We start from the raw sequence: 13,664 nt of genomic DNA on the forward strand, positions 1-13,664 counted from the left end.
TTCATCATTTAGTTTGACTTGATGTACTAAATAAAGTAAAAAATAAAAATTTTAAATACAAATAAATAATCAGAAATACGGAAATATGATTTTACTGTAAGTCAGAAATCTCTATTCATGATCTATCCTGGGCTCTTAATCAGGGCGTTACAGCAGATGTTGTTATTAATCTGACTGACAGCAGCCCGAGCCAATCAGGGTCCGCGGAGAGCAGGCTCGTTAGCATAAGTGGGTGTGGTCAGATTGTCTGCTTCTGAACATCTTTCTCTCAGCACCGGTCCGGTCCACCGAAGCGGCTCTTCATCCTCATCTTCATCTGAGCTTCATCTTCACAAACACTGGATTATTGCATCAGGAGGGCTTAAAGGAGGAGTTAAAGGAGTGAAAGGGAAGAAATAAAAGGTGCGAGTGTTTCTCTCTGATCTACAGTGTGTGTGTGTGTGTGTGTGTGTGTGTGTGTGTGTGTGTGTTTATGATGCGCGTTGCGGTCGTGTCTCGTCACAGAAGGATTTAGTTTGTTCTCTAAAGCTTCATTAATGCACGTGTTCGTTCGCATGAGTTCTCCATGTGTTCTGCAGAACGCGTGTGTTATGCTTATTTATATCTGTAACTGAATCCATGGGGAATATTGAATGACAGACTCCGTCCAGACAGGAATGTTGTGCGCGCGGCCGACACCACAGATGGTCCGGCACGCCTCCAGAACGCGCGCAACAGTCCAGTCGGGACGGAACCGAGTCTGATTATATTGTGTTTTTAGTGCCAATAATAAATCACGTGCTGTCATATTTGTCTCTTCTCTGTCACCCGAACCTGAACTGCGATGGTGGATCGGTCTGGGCGGATCTGAACGGTGAGTTTCTGCCTAAAAGTCATAACATCATCATCATCATTTCTGCTTGTGTTTGTCTCAAAATATAGATCAGAAGCCTGACTGAAGCTTTACAACACGGCTAACAAACATGTATTCACGTTACAATATATCAACATTGTTTCTTTGAACGTTTACGGGTTTTTGCTTATGAGAACATTAAAGAAAAGATTATGAGAACGTGACATTTATTATTACGAGAACGTTACAGGGACATTACAGTCATCATTACGAGAACGTTATGGGAACTTTACATTCAACATTACGAGAACATTACGGGAACGTTACATTTATCATTACGGGAACGTTACATTTATCATTACAAGAACGTTATGGGAACTTTACATTTATCATTATGAGAACGTTATGGGAACGTTACATTTATCATTACGAGAACGTTATGGGAACTTTACATTTATCATTATGAGAACGTTATGGGAACTTTACATTTATCATTACGAGAACGTTATGGGAACGTTACGTTTATAATTACAAGAACATTACAGGAACGTTTTATTTATCATTCCTCAAACATTACGGGAACGTTACATTCATCATTACGAGAACGTTACGGGAACGTTTTATTTATCAATACGAAAATGTTACGGGAACGTTACATTTATCATTACGAGAACGTTATGGGAACGTTACATTTATTATTCCTCAAACATTACGGGAAAGTTACATTTATCATTACGAGAACGTTATGGGAACGTTACATTTATTATTCCTCAAACATTACGGGAACGTTACATTTATTATTCCTCAAACATTACGGGAACGTTACATTTATTATTCCTCAAACGTTACGGGAACGTTACATTCATCATTCCTCAAACGTTACGGGAACATTACATTTATCATTACGAGAACGTTACGGGAACGTTACATTTATTATTACGAGAACGTTATGGGAACATTACATTCATCATTACACGAACGTTATGGGAACATTACATTCATCATTACACGAACGTTATGGGAACATTACATTCATCATTACGAGAACGTTATGGGAACATTACATTCATCATTACGAGAACGTTATGGGAACATTACATTCATCATTACACGAACGTTATAGGAACATTACATTTATCATTACGAGAACGTTATAGGAACGTTACATTCATAATTACACGAACGTTATAGGAACGTTACATTCATCATTACGAGAACGTTATAGGAACATTACATTCATCATTACGAGAACGTTATAGGAACGTTACATTCATCATTACGAGAACGTTATGGGAACGTTACATTTATCATTACGAGAACGTTATATTCATCATTACACGAACGTTATAGGAACATTACATTCATCATTACGAGAACGTTATAGGAACATTACATTCATCATTACGAGAACGTTATGGGAACGTTACATTTATCATTACGAGAACGTTATAGGAACGTTACATTCATCATTACGAGAACGTTATAGGAACATTACATTCATCATTACGAGAACGTTATAGGAACATTACATTCATCATTACGAGAACGTTATAGGAACATTACATTCATCATTACGAGAACGTTATGGGAACGTTACATTTATCATTACGAGAACGTTATATTCATCATTACACGAACGTTATAGGAACATTACATTCATCATTACGAGAACGTTATAGGAACATTACATTCATCATTACGAGAACGTTATGGGAACGTTATATTTATCATTACGAGAACGTTATGGGAACATTACATTCATTATTACACGAACGTTATAGGAACATTACATTCATCATTACGAGAATGTTACGGGAACGTTACATTCATCATTACGAGAACGTTATGGGAACGTTACATTCATCATTACACGAACGTTATGGGAACATTACATTCATTATTACACGAACGTTACGGGAACGTTACATTCATCATTACGAGAACGTTATGGGAACGTTACATTTATCATTACGAGAACGTTATAGGAACATTACATTCATCATTACGAGAACGTTATGGGAACATTACATTCATTATTACACGAACGTTATGGGAACATTACATTCATCATTACACGAACGTTATGGGAACATTACATTCATTATTACACGAACGTTATGGGAACGTTACATTCATCATTACACGAACGTTATGGGAACATTACATTCATTATTACACGAACGTTATGGGAACGTTACATTCATCATTACGAGAACATTATGGGAACGTTACATTTATCATTACGAGAACGTTATAGGAACATTACATTCATCATTACGAGAACGTTACGGGAACGTTACATTTATCATTGCGAGAACGTTATAGGAACGTTACATTCATCATTACACGAACGTTATGGGAACATTACATTCATTATTACACGAACGTTATGGGAACGTTACATTCATCATTACGAGAACGTTATGGGAACGTTACATTTATCATTACGAGAACGTTATAGGAACATTACATTCATCATTACGAGAACGTTACGGGAACGTTACATTCATCATTACGAGAACATTATGGGAACATTACATTCATCATTACGAGAACAATATGGGAACGTTACATTTATCATTCCTCAAACGTTACGGGAACGTTACATTTATCATTCCTCAAACGTTACGGGAACGTTACATTCATCATTACGAGAACATTATGGGAACGTTACATTTATCATTCCTCAAACGTTACGGGAACGTTACAATTATCATTCCTCAACCGTTACGGGAACGTTACATTTATCATTCCTCAAACGTTACGGGAACGTTACATTCATCATTATGAGAACGTTACGGGAACGTTACATTTATCATTCCTCAAACGTTACGGGAACGTTACATTTATCATTCCTCAAACGTTACGGGAACGTTACATTCATCATTACGAGAACGTTATGGGAACGTTACATTCATCATTACGAGAACGTTATGGGAACGTTACATTTATCATTCCTCAAACGTTACGGGAACGTTACATTTATCATTACGAGAACGTTACGGGAACGTTACATTCGTCATTACGAGAACGTTATAGGAACGTTACATTTATCATTCCTCAAACGTTACGGGAACGTTACATTTATCATTCCTCAAACGTTTTGCATGTTTTAATGTTTTGCAAACGTCCAGAGAACTTTGAACGAACGTTATATTAACGTTTCTGGAGAACTGGGAATAAACAGATGCAGAATAAACATCTGTGCTGGTCGTCCCATCCCGTGTGTCCTGATTTTAAACTCTTTGACTGAGATTTAATCTGCTGATCTGCTCTGGATTAAAATCCACAACCGCTCCAGTTTTCCTACACAGAGAGATTAGTAAAAGAGGACTGAGCGGCCCTCCCTTCGCTCTCTGTATCTGTCGGAGCTCTGGTTTTCTTTGGGTTTCCACTGAAGACGTGCAGCCCCGACGCCAGAAACTTCAGCTCTGCAAAAAGCCAGATAATCAGTATTGATGGCCTTTTATAACTCCGAGTCGGTTCTTCAGACGGACGCTCGTCCAGGGCTCCATTATGCCGATTAATGGAAGCTTCTGGATGCATTTATTGCATAAATTATTGAAGAATCTGAACATCTTCCAGCTGGAGTGAACGCTCAGCTCACTGGATGAGATTGATCCGTTCATCAGGTCGTGTTTGTTTTACTCGTCTGACAAGCTTTACAGAACATCCCTAATAATGAACTGGAGATTTGTAGGTTTCTTCTCATTTTAGAGAACGAGGCTCAGATGTGATTGAGCTGCTGCTGATCATGTTAATGTTATTGGTTTTGAAATCATCTCTGAGCTTCTGAATTTCTTCTGTGACGTTGTGATTGGACGATTGTGATGTTCGGGCTTTTTCCACATTAGTGTCATCAGGATTCATTGATTGGCGTTAGGTTTCTATCCGATGAAGCTGAAGAGGAGCGCTCTGTAACATCATATACATGCAAATGATTCTGCTGCTGTTTTAATGAGCAGCTTCCAGAATAATTCAGCTCTTAACGCACATCTGGGTCGTTTTCATTCTGTATGTTCAAATATCTATTTTCTTTTCCTCAGGGATACAAAGCTTTCTACTTTTCCTAAATTAATTCTTAATCTTTTGGGATTTGAGATTTTAAGCTGAATTGAGGAAGCTTCCAGGAACATCCCAGAAATTATTTTACTATCATTAATATACTAATGTATTGTTTATTCATATTTTGAATTGGGGTTTCCATGGCCGAGCAGCTCATCCAAGCCTTACATCACCAAGAGCAATGCAAAGCGTGGGATGCAGTGGAGTAAAGCAGCCGCCACTGGACTCTAGAGCAGTGAGACGTGTTCTCTGAGCGACCAATCACGCTTCAGTCTGACAATCCCATGGACGAGTCTGGGTTTGGCCGTCGCCATGAGAACGGGACTCGCATGACTGCATTGTGCCAAGTGTAATGTTTGGTGGAGGGGGGATTATGGGGTGGGGTTGTTTTTCAGGGCTTGGCCGCTTAGTTCCAGTGAAAGGAACTCTTAATGCTTCAACAAGACACTTTGGACAATTTCACGCTCCTGAATTTGTGGGATCAGTTTGTGGACGGCCCCTTCCTGTCCCAGCATGACTGCGCTCCAGTGCACAAAGCGTCGCTCCATAAAGACATGGATGAGGAGTTTGGTGTGGAGGAACTGGACTGGCCTGCACAGAGTCCTGAGCTCAACCCGATAGAACAGCTTTGGGATGAATTAGAGCGGAGACTGAGAGCCAGGCCTTCTCGTCCAACATCAGTGCCTGACCTCACAAATGAGCTTCTAGAAGAATGGGCAGATTCAGCCAGGCAGGGGGTAAAAGCAAAGTAAGATTTTTTTAAAGTAATTTTAAGATAAAAACATTTTGTCATAAATATATTACTTTGATTTTTACTAATATAGATGTAGATTATGGCCAAACAAATTACAATAAGGTGGAGACAGTTCTGTTTGTAACATGAGGTCCGAAAAAGTGACCGATGTGCGCACACACACACGTGCACACACACACACACACACATGTGCACACACACACACACACACACACTGGCGCACACACACACACACACACACACACACGTGCACACACACACACACACACATATGGTGATCTTTTGTTGGTGTAATTTTCCAATAACACTAGTACTCCTCTTTACTTTAGGCTGATGATCCTGCTGGAAGGGAGAGACAGAGAGATATTAGGGAAATTAAGAAAAGGAAAATGGAAGTGAGGGTAGCGTTCTAAAGAAAGCCTTTAAATATTTTAGGGAAAAATAGGGTTGTCCATGTTTCTAAATTATATTTGGGATGGCCTGAATGGTTGTAGGATTTGCCGGCCTGAAATTGTCCCAGTCCGGCCCTGACTGCAGCTTGAATACTGCATGAAAATATAGTTTGAGACTTACAGTGCAGAACATTCATGTTTGTTTGTTTTTACAAACCGAAGGACTAGTTAGAGTGATATCAGCATGTCTCATGATATACAGACTTGAACCTGGTGCATCAGGAGGACGACACACACACACACACACACACACACACACACACACACACACACACACACACACACACACACACACACACACGAGCAGAGCTTTATTCTCTGAATAGAGCAGATGAGAGCTTGAGCTCAGCTGCACAGTGTCTCTAGAGAACACCAGAGGTCAGATCAAACCTCCAGTCTGGACAGAAACTGATGAATATAGACGTGTGCAGCTGCAATCTTCATTAAGAGTGTGTGTGTATTCACACAGTAATGACTGTCGTTCTGCCTACAGAGAATGATTTTACACAGAGAACAACTAAACAACCCACACACACTTCTCTAACTTCAGCATGTGCACCATTTATTTTAGTCTCCTACTGTGACTGTTATCAAACCCGAGTGATTCGGCCTCACGCTGACCCAAACGCTCCAGTGATTTACACACACACACACACACACACACACACACACACACACACACACTGCCCCTAAACCTACCCATCACAGGAAACATTCTGCATTTTTACTTTCTCATAAAAACTCCTCCTGTGTGATTTATAAGCCTTTTGTAAAGTGGGGCCATGGGTAATGTCCTCATATTTCACCCTCTCCTGTAATACCTGTGTCATACCCATGGCATTATACACATTTGGGTCCTCATATGTCACACAAACATGCCCACACACACACACACACACACACACACACACACACACACACACACACACATACATGGCACTGTCTGTAACCCAATCCTCACATCTAAACCTCTGAACACAGTGTGAAGATCACAGATACACTTCAGATCAGAAGAGCCATCGCTGAGGTCAGAGAGATGAAGCTCAGGAATAACTTCAGCAACACAGATTTACAGCTAATTTACACATTGGAGCTGCATATATATATATATATATATATATATACACTATATTGCCAGAAGTGTTGTGACGCCTCTACACACACATGAGCTTCCCATTGTTAACCCGTAGGGTTTAATCTGGAGTCGGCCCACCCTCTCTAACAGCTCCAGCTCTTCTGGGAAGGCTTTCCTCAAGGTTTAGGAGTGTGTTTATGGGGATTTTTGCCCATTCTTCTAGAAGCTCATTTGTGAGGTCAGGCACTGATGTTGGACGAGAAGGCCTGGCTCTCAGTATCCGCTCTAATTCATCCCAAAGCTGTTCTATCGGGTTGAGCTCAGGACTCTGTGCAGGCCAGTCCAGTTCCTCCACACCAAACTCCTCATCCATGTCTTTATGGAGCGACGCTTTGAGCACTGGAGCGCAGTCATGCTGGGACAGGAAGGGGCCGTCCACAAACTGATCCCACAAAGTCAGGAGCGTGAAATTGTCCAAAAGGTCTTGGTGAAGCATTAAGAGTTCCTTTCACTGGAACTAAGCGGCCAACCCCTGAAAAACAACCCCACCCCATAATCCCCCCTCCACCAGACTTTACACTTGGCACAATGCAGTCAGGCGAGTCCCGTTCTCCTGGCGACGGCCAAACCCAGACTCGTCCATGGGATTGTCAGACTGAAGCGTGATTGGTCGCTCAGAGAACAGGTCTCACTGCTCTAGAGTCCAGTGGCGGCTGCTTTACTCCACTGCATCCCACGCTTTGCATTGCTCTTGGTGATGTAAGGCTTGGATGAGCTGCTCGGCCATGGAAACCCATTCCATGAAGCGCTCTCCGCTGTTCTTGAGCTCATCTGAAGGCCACAGAAGTCTGGAGGTCTGGAGCTGTTGACTCTGCAGAAAGTTGGAGACTTCTGCGCACTGTGACCCTCAGCATGCGCTGACCCCGCTCTGGGATTTAACACTTCGTGGCTGAGTTGCTGTTGTTCCCAATGGCTTCCACTTTGTTATAATCCCACTAACAGTTGAGCGTGGAATATTTAGAAATAATATTCCACAAAATAATGAGAAAAATAATCTAATTTCTGTTTGGGAACAAGAAACAAGATTTCAATCAGAAATCAGATTATTTTTCTCACCCCATTGGCAGATCATTTTGCCTGTTTTAAGCAAAAACTCTCTTCATTTTGAGTTATTTTCAACAAAACAAGGAAAAATATCTTATGTCATTTTACTGATCTAGTAAATGCATCTTGATTTAAGAATATTTAGATATTTAGACTGGAAACAAGACAACAAATACTAAATAAGAAGAGCATTTTTTGCAGTGCACTGATGTGCTCAGAGCTGAGCCAGAGATTAGAGAGTCTGCAGTAATCCGTCGTCTGTGTGAACCTACAGTGTGTTCTCAGCACATTTACACCTCGTGTTCATGTTTTGACCCAGTTGAATGTGTGTGTGAACGGCAACAGATACCAACTAGATTGGTGTTCACTTTTGCAGAACTCACCACCGCACTGCTGAGTCCTCTGGGTGGTTGCCAGGGTGTTGCTATAGTGCTCTGGGAGGTTGCCAGGGTGTTGCTATGGTGTTCTGGGTGGTTGCCAGGGCTTTGGTATGGTGTTCTGGGAGGTTACCAGGGTGTTGCTATGGTGTTCTGAGTGGTTGCCAGGGCGTTGCTATTGTGTAGCAACGCATTGCTTGGGTGTTTTAGGTGGTTTCTAGGTGGTTGCTAGGGTTTTATGGGTGAAACCCTAGCAACCACCGCGGTTTTATTGGTTTTATTCTAAAACCAAAACCCAATTTATTGCAGATTTTTCAACCAATTTATATAATATTTTTATGTTTATTTCAATTAACAGAAACGTTTTTAATAGTTTTAGTTTTAGTTCACAATAGTCTATAATACCTCTGCTATCTTAGCGGTTGCTAGGGTCTTCTGGATGGTTGAAAGGGGTGTTGCTAGGGTATTCTGGGTGGTTGCTAGGGCTGTTCTGAATGGTTTCAAGGTTTTTGCTAGGGCGTTCGGGATGTTTTGTAGGTGGTTGCTAAGATGTTGCTAGGTGATTGCAAAGGTGTTGCTAGGTGATTGGTGATGTCTGGTTTACTATCTTTGTGGGGACTCTCCATAGACGTTCTGGTTTTTATACCATACAAACTGTACATTCTATCCCCCTGTCCCTGGCCCTAAACCTACCCATCACAGCAAACATTCTTCATTTTTACTTTCTCAAAAAAACTCCTCCGGTGTGATTTATAAACCTTTTGAAAAGTGGGGACCGCTGGCTGGTCCCCATAATGTAGGTAATCTCAGGTTGTACTATCCTTATGGGGACATTTGGTCCTCACAATGTAATATAAACAACACACACACACACACACTCTCTCTGGTGTTCAGAAGATTATTAGTGTATGAAGATGCTTTAATGAAGCTGAACCTGAAGAGCTCAACGACAGCAGCCAATCAGAGTTGACATGTGATTGACAGCTGACCTGAACTCAAGTGTGTGCTATCCACTTCTGCTCTGTTAGACTGATGCTGTGTGTGTGTGTGTGCGTGTGTGTGTCCTTGTGCAGATGCATGATGGGAAGTGCAGACGACGGGACTCATCTACATGCACAGCACACAGTGGAGCATTAAAGGAGCAGCAGGGAGATTTCAGTAGTGTGTGTGTGATGTGTTTGTGTGTGTTAGAGCGTGTGTGTGTGTGTTAGAACATGTGTATGTGAGTGTGTGTGTGTTAGAGTGTGTAAATGCTCAGATTTCAGTAGTGTGTGATGTGTGTGTGTGTGTGTGTGTGTGTGTGTGTGTGTGTGTGTGTGTGTGTGTGTGTGTGATGGGTAGGTTTATGGGCAGTGTAAGGGTATAAAATACGGTTTGTACAATATAAAAACAGTACGCCTATGGAATGTCCCCATATGTTGTGAAAACAAACGTGTGTGTGTGTGTGTGTGTGTGTGTGTGTGTGTGTAAACGCTCCTCTGAGGATCAGAGGCAGATGGCAGAAATCACAGCTTGAGATGAACCTGTGCTCTGTTTGGAGTGACACTCACATCCTCAGTGTTTCCTTATGTTGCTACAGTTCCTCGATTTTGTTCTATTTAGTGATTTAGTGGCTGGCGATTGTAAATTAGAATAACTTCCCTTCCCTCTTGCAGCGACATCTTTTCTCTGATGACGAGGGCGGGGCCACCTGTCACTCACATGAGATCCACCAATAGCAAACCACAACCATCCAATCAATTCCCCACAGACACAACCAAGAAAAATGGCAATATGAATTCACATGCTTCTCACATACTGTTTTTCTTCCACTGTAGGCAAGTATGTGATTATGATAACATTCTAATATTGTGTTGGCTGACCCGTCAAGGCATGGACTCCTCTAGACCCCTGAAGGTGTGCTGTGGTATCTTATGTTAGCAGCAGATCCTTTAAGTCCTGTAAGTTGTGAGGTCGGCCCTCCTCGGACTTGTTTGCTCAGCTCATCCCACAGATGCTCGATTGGATTGAGATCTGGGGAATCTGGAGGCCGAGTCGACGCCTCAAACTGGTTGTTGTGCTCCTCAAACCATTCCTGAAGCATTTGTGCTTTGTGTCAGGAGCATTATCCTGCTGGAAGAGCCACAGCCACCAGAATACCGTTTCCATCAAAGGCTGAACATGGTCTCAGCAATGCTTAGGTAGGTGGAGCGTGTCAAAGGAACATCCACATGGATGGAGGACCCAAGGTTTCCCAGCAGAACATTGGCCAAAGCATCACACTGCCTCCGCCGGCTCACCTTCTTCCCATAGTGCATCCTGGGGCCATGTGTTCCTCAGGTAAGCCACACACACACACACACACACCCGGCCATCCACGTGATGTAGAAGAACACGTGATTCCTCAGACCAGGCCACCTTCTTCCATTGCTCCGTGGTCCAGTTCTGATGCTCACGTGCCGCTGTTGGTGCTTTCGGCGGGGTCAGGGGTCAGAGGTCACCCTGACTGGTCCATACGCCTCAAACTGAGCTGCTCTGTGTATTCTGACAGCTTTCTCTCAGAACCAGCATTAACTTCTGGAGCAGTTTGAGCTCCAGTAGCTCGTCTGTTTGATCGGACCCCACGGGCCAGCCTTCGCTCCCCACGGTCATCAATGAGCCTTGGCCGCCCATGACCCTGTGGCCGGTTCTCCACTGGTCCTTCCTTGGAGCACTTTTGATAGATACTGACCACTGCAGACCGGGAACAGCCCACAAGAGCTGCAGTTTTGGAGATGCTCTGACCCAGTCGTCTAGCCGTCACAATCTGGCCAAACTCGCTCAAATCCTTACGCTTGCCCATTTCTCCTGCTTCACACACATCAACTCTGAGGACTAAATGTTCACTTGCTGCCTAATATATCCCACCCACTAACAGGAGCCGTGATGAAGAGATCATCAGTGTTACTCACTTCACCTGCTTGATCGGTGTGTACCATATGTAGAGTGCTTTTTTCCCCCAAGTATATCGTAAAGATTGCCTAAAAATAATATAATACTATTTTTTATTTAATATATATATATTTTTATTTTTGTGTTTTTCAATACATGTGCGCGCGCGTGTGTGTGATAAATACAGTGAGCTATAGATATTAGTGATGAGTCAGCATACTGGTTTAACCCTGTGTGTTCTGCGCTGCTTACACACACACACACACACACACACACACAAACCAGACCGACACTAGTGACCGGAGCATCACGACACGGGTGAGTCTACACGCGTTTACTACGGGAGGGGTCGATCTCAGTGCATGTGCCAAGATAAAGCTGTTTGAGTGTGTGATGCGCAGTACGGGAGTGTGTGTGTGTGTGTGTGTGTGTGTGTGTGTGTCTCTATAAGTCAGTCTGTCGCCGCACGCGCCGGGAAGCAGCAGCATCAGCAGCATCAGAGCCGGTAAACAGCCGTTCATCTGCTTCAGTCTCGTGATTGTGTGTGTGTGTGTGTGTGTGTGTTCGGGTACAACGAGTAACACTACAGCTGCATCATTTATAGTGTGTGTGATTAGCAAACCGAACTCCTGGAAATAGTTCTATAGCCTATATATGTGTGTGTAATTTGATTGACAGTCATCATGTCACACACACACACGCGCACGCATCGTTTCGTTAATGTGAGTGTATGTGATGCAATCATATTGGTTCTGCATCTGCGGGTGTCGTGGTCACATGATGCGAGTTTATGAACTTGGTACCGGTTTCGTTTTGTGGTTCTGCAATGCGGTGGGTGTGGCCTGCGCGTGCACGCGGACTGCCGGCGTGACGTCACTCGCGGCCGTGATGACGCGATGAAGAGTATTCTGAGGCCATTTCTGTCGTAATCTGATCGGATGTGTTGGCATTGATTACGGTGTGTGCTTGTAGTGATTACAATAATATTTGATAGTTTTAATATTGTGTTTGTTTAACTAGTGTTTCACATGCACAGCGATCTGAAGGTCAGTTTGAGCCGCGGGTGATTGTGGGATTTGATGTTCATTATTATTCATTAGTTCTGCAGTGTGACTCTTTTTGTTTTAGGTGTGTGTGTGTGTGTGTGTGGGCATGTTTTTGTGACATATGAGGACACAAATGTGTATAATGCCATGGGTATGACACAGGTATTACAGGAGAGGGTGAAATATGAGGACACTACCCATGGCCCCACTTTACAAAAGGCTTATAAATCACACAGGAGGAGTTTTTATGAGAAAGTAAAAATGCAGAATGTTTCCTGAGATGGGTAGGTTTAGGGGCAGTGTGTGTGTGTGTGTGTGTCAGCTTGTACAGTGACACCCGTGCACATGTTTGTCTGCCCTTCATTTAGAAACATCTCGTGAGATCAGACTGAAGAACAGCTGCTATTTCTGACTGTAATTCACTTAGAGAATGAGAGCGCTGCTCAACTCGCCCTAGATTTAATGATTGTTCTGCTTCTCGTCACTGTTTTCAGACAGTTTTGTGTTCAGAAACCTCTCTGAGTGCAAAAGGACATTATAGGACAGTAAAGGGGGAATTATTTAACATATTGCACCCCTAAAATCAAAAGGACAAATACGAAATGCTATTTTTTTATAAGGAAAATTAGTATCCTATTTTAATTGCATTACTATTTTTTTTGTCTTTCAACATAATATTCATTACATTAATTTACTTACAAAAACACATCTCATTCTCATTATTTTAATGCATCTTGACGTTTTATGTACTTATAATTGTACATTTATAATTGTTTTTTTCCCCTCAATGCTGATTAACATCATGTTCATACAACCACATAGTAACACACAAAAACACTTAGAACAACGTTGCAACTGCATAGCAACACCCTGGCAACCACCTAGGAACACCCTACTATAAACTATGCAGATCATCTTAGCAATGGCATAGCAACACCATGGCAACCACAAAGGAACACCCTACTATAAACATACAGAACACATTAGCAACTGCATAGCAACACCCTGGTAACCAGCTAGAAACACCCTACTATAAACATGCAGAACAC

At 42.4% G+C, this 13,664-nt stretch overlaps 1 protein-coding gene across 11 annotated transcripts in view; it reads left to right on the top strand.

The window, feature by feature from the left end:
• The first annotated feature begins 238 nt into the window (after window positions 1-238).
• Window positions 239-13,664, top strand: part of epb41l3a (erythrocyte membrane protein band 4.1-like 3a) — a 77,735-nt gene continuing 64,309 nt past the window's right edge. For 5 of the 11 annotated variants that reach the window (XM_067434747.1, XM_067434757.1, XM_067434751.1 and 2 more), the window contains exon 1: window positions 11,920-12,074. The gene's annotated coding sequence lies outside the window, so the exon portion shown is untranslated. Of the gene's footprint in view, window positions 403-502; window positions 854-11,825; window positions 11,888-11,918; window positions 12,075-13,664 lie in introns of those variants that run through there. The other 6 variants (XM_067434750.1, XM_067434754.1, XM_067434749.1 and 3 more) reach the window with 5 other exon arrangements.

The sequence above is a fragment of the Pseudorasbora parva genome, chromosome 24 (genome assembly GCF_024679245.1).
Source record: "Pseudorasbora parva isolate DD20220531a chromosome 24, ASM2467924v1, whole genome shotgun sequence".
Lineage (NCBI taxonomy): Eukaryota > Metazoa > Chordata > Actinopteri > Cypriniformes > Gobionidae > Pseudorasbora > Pseudorasbora parva.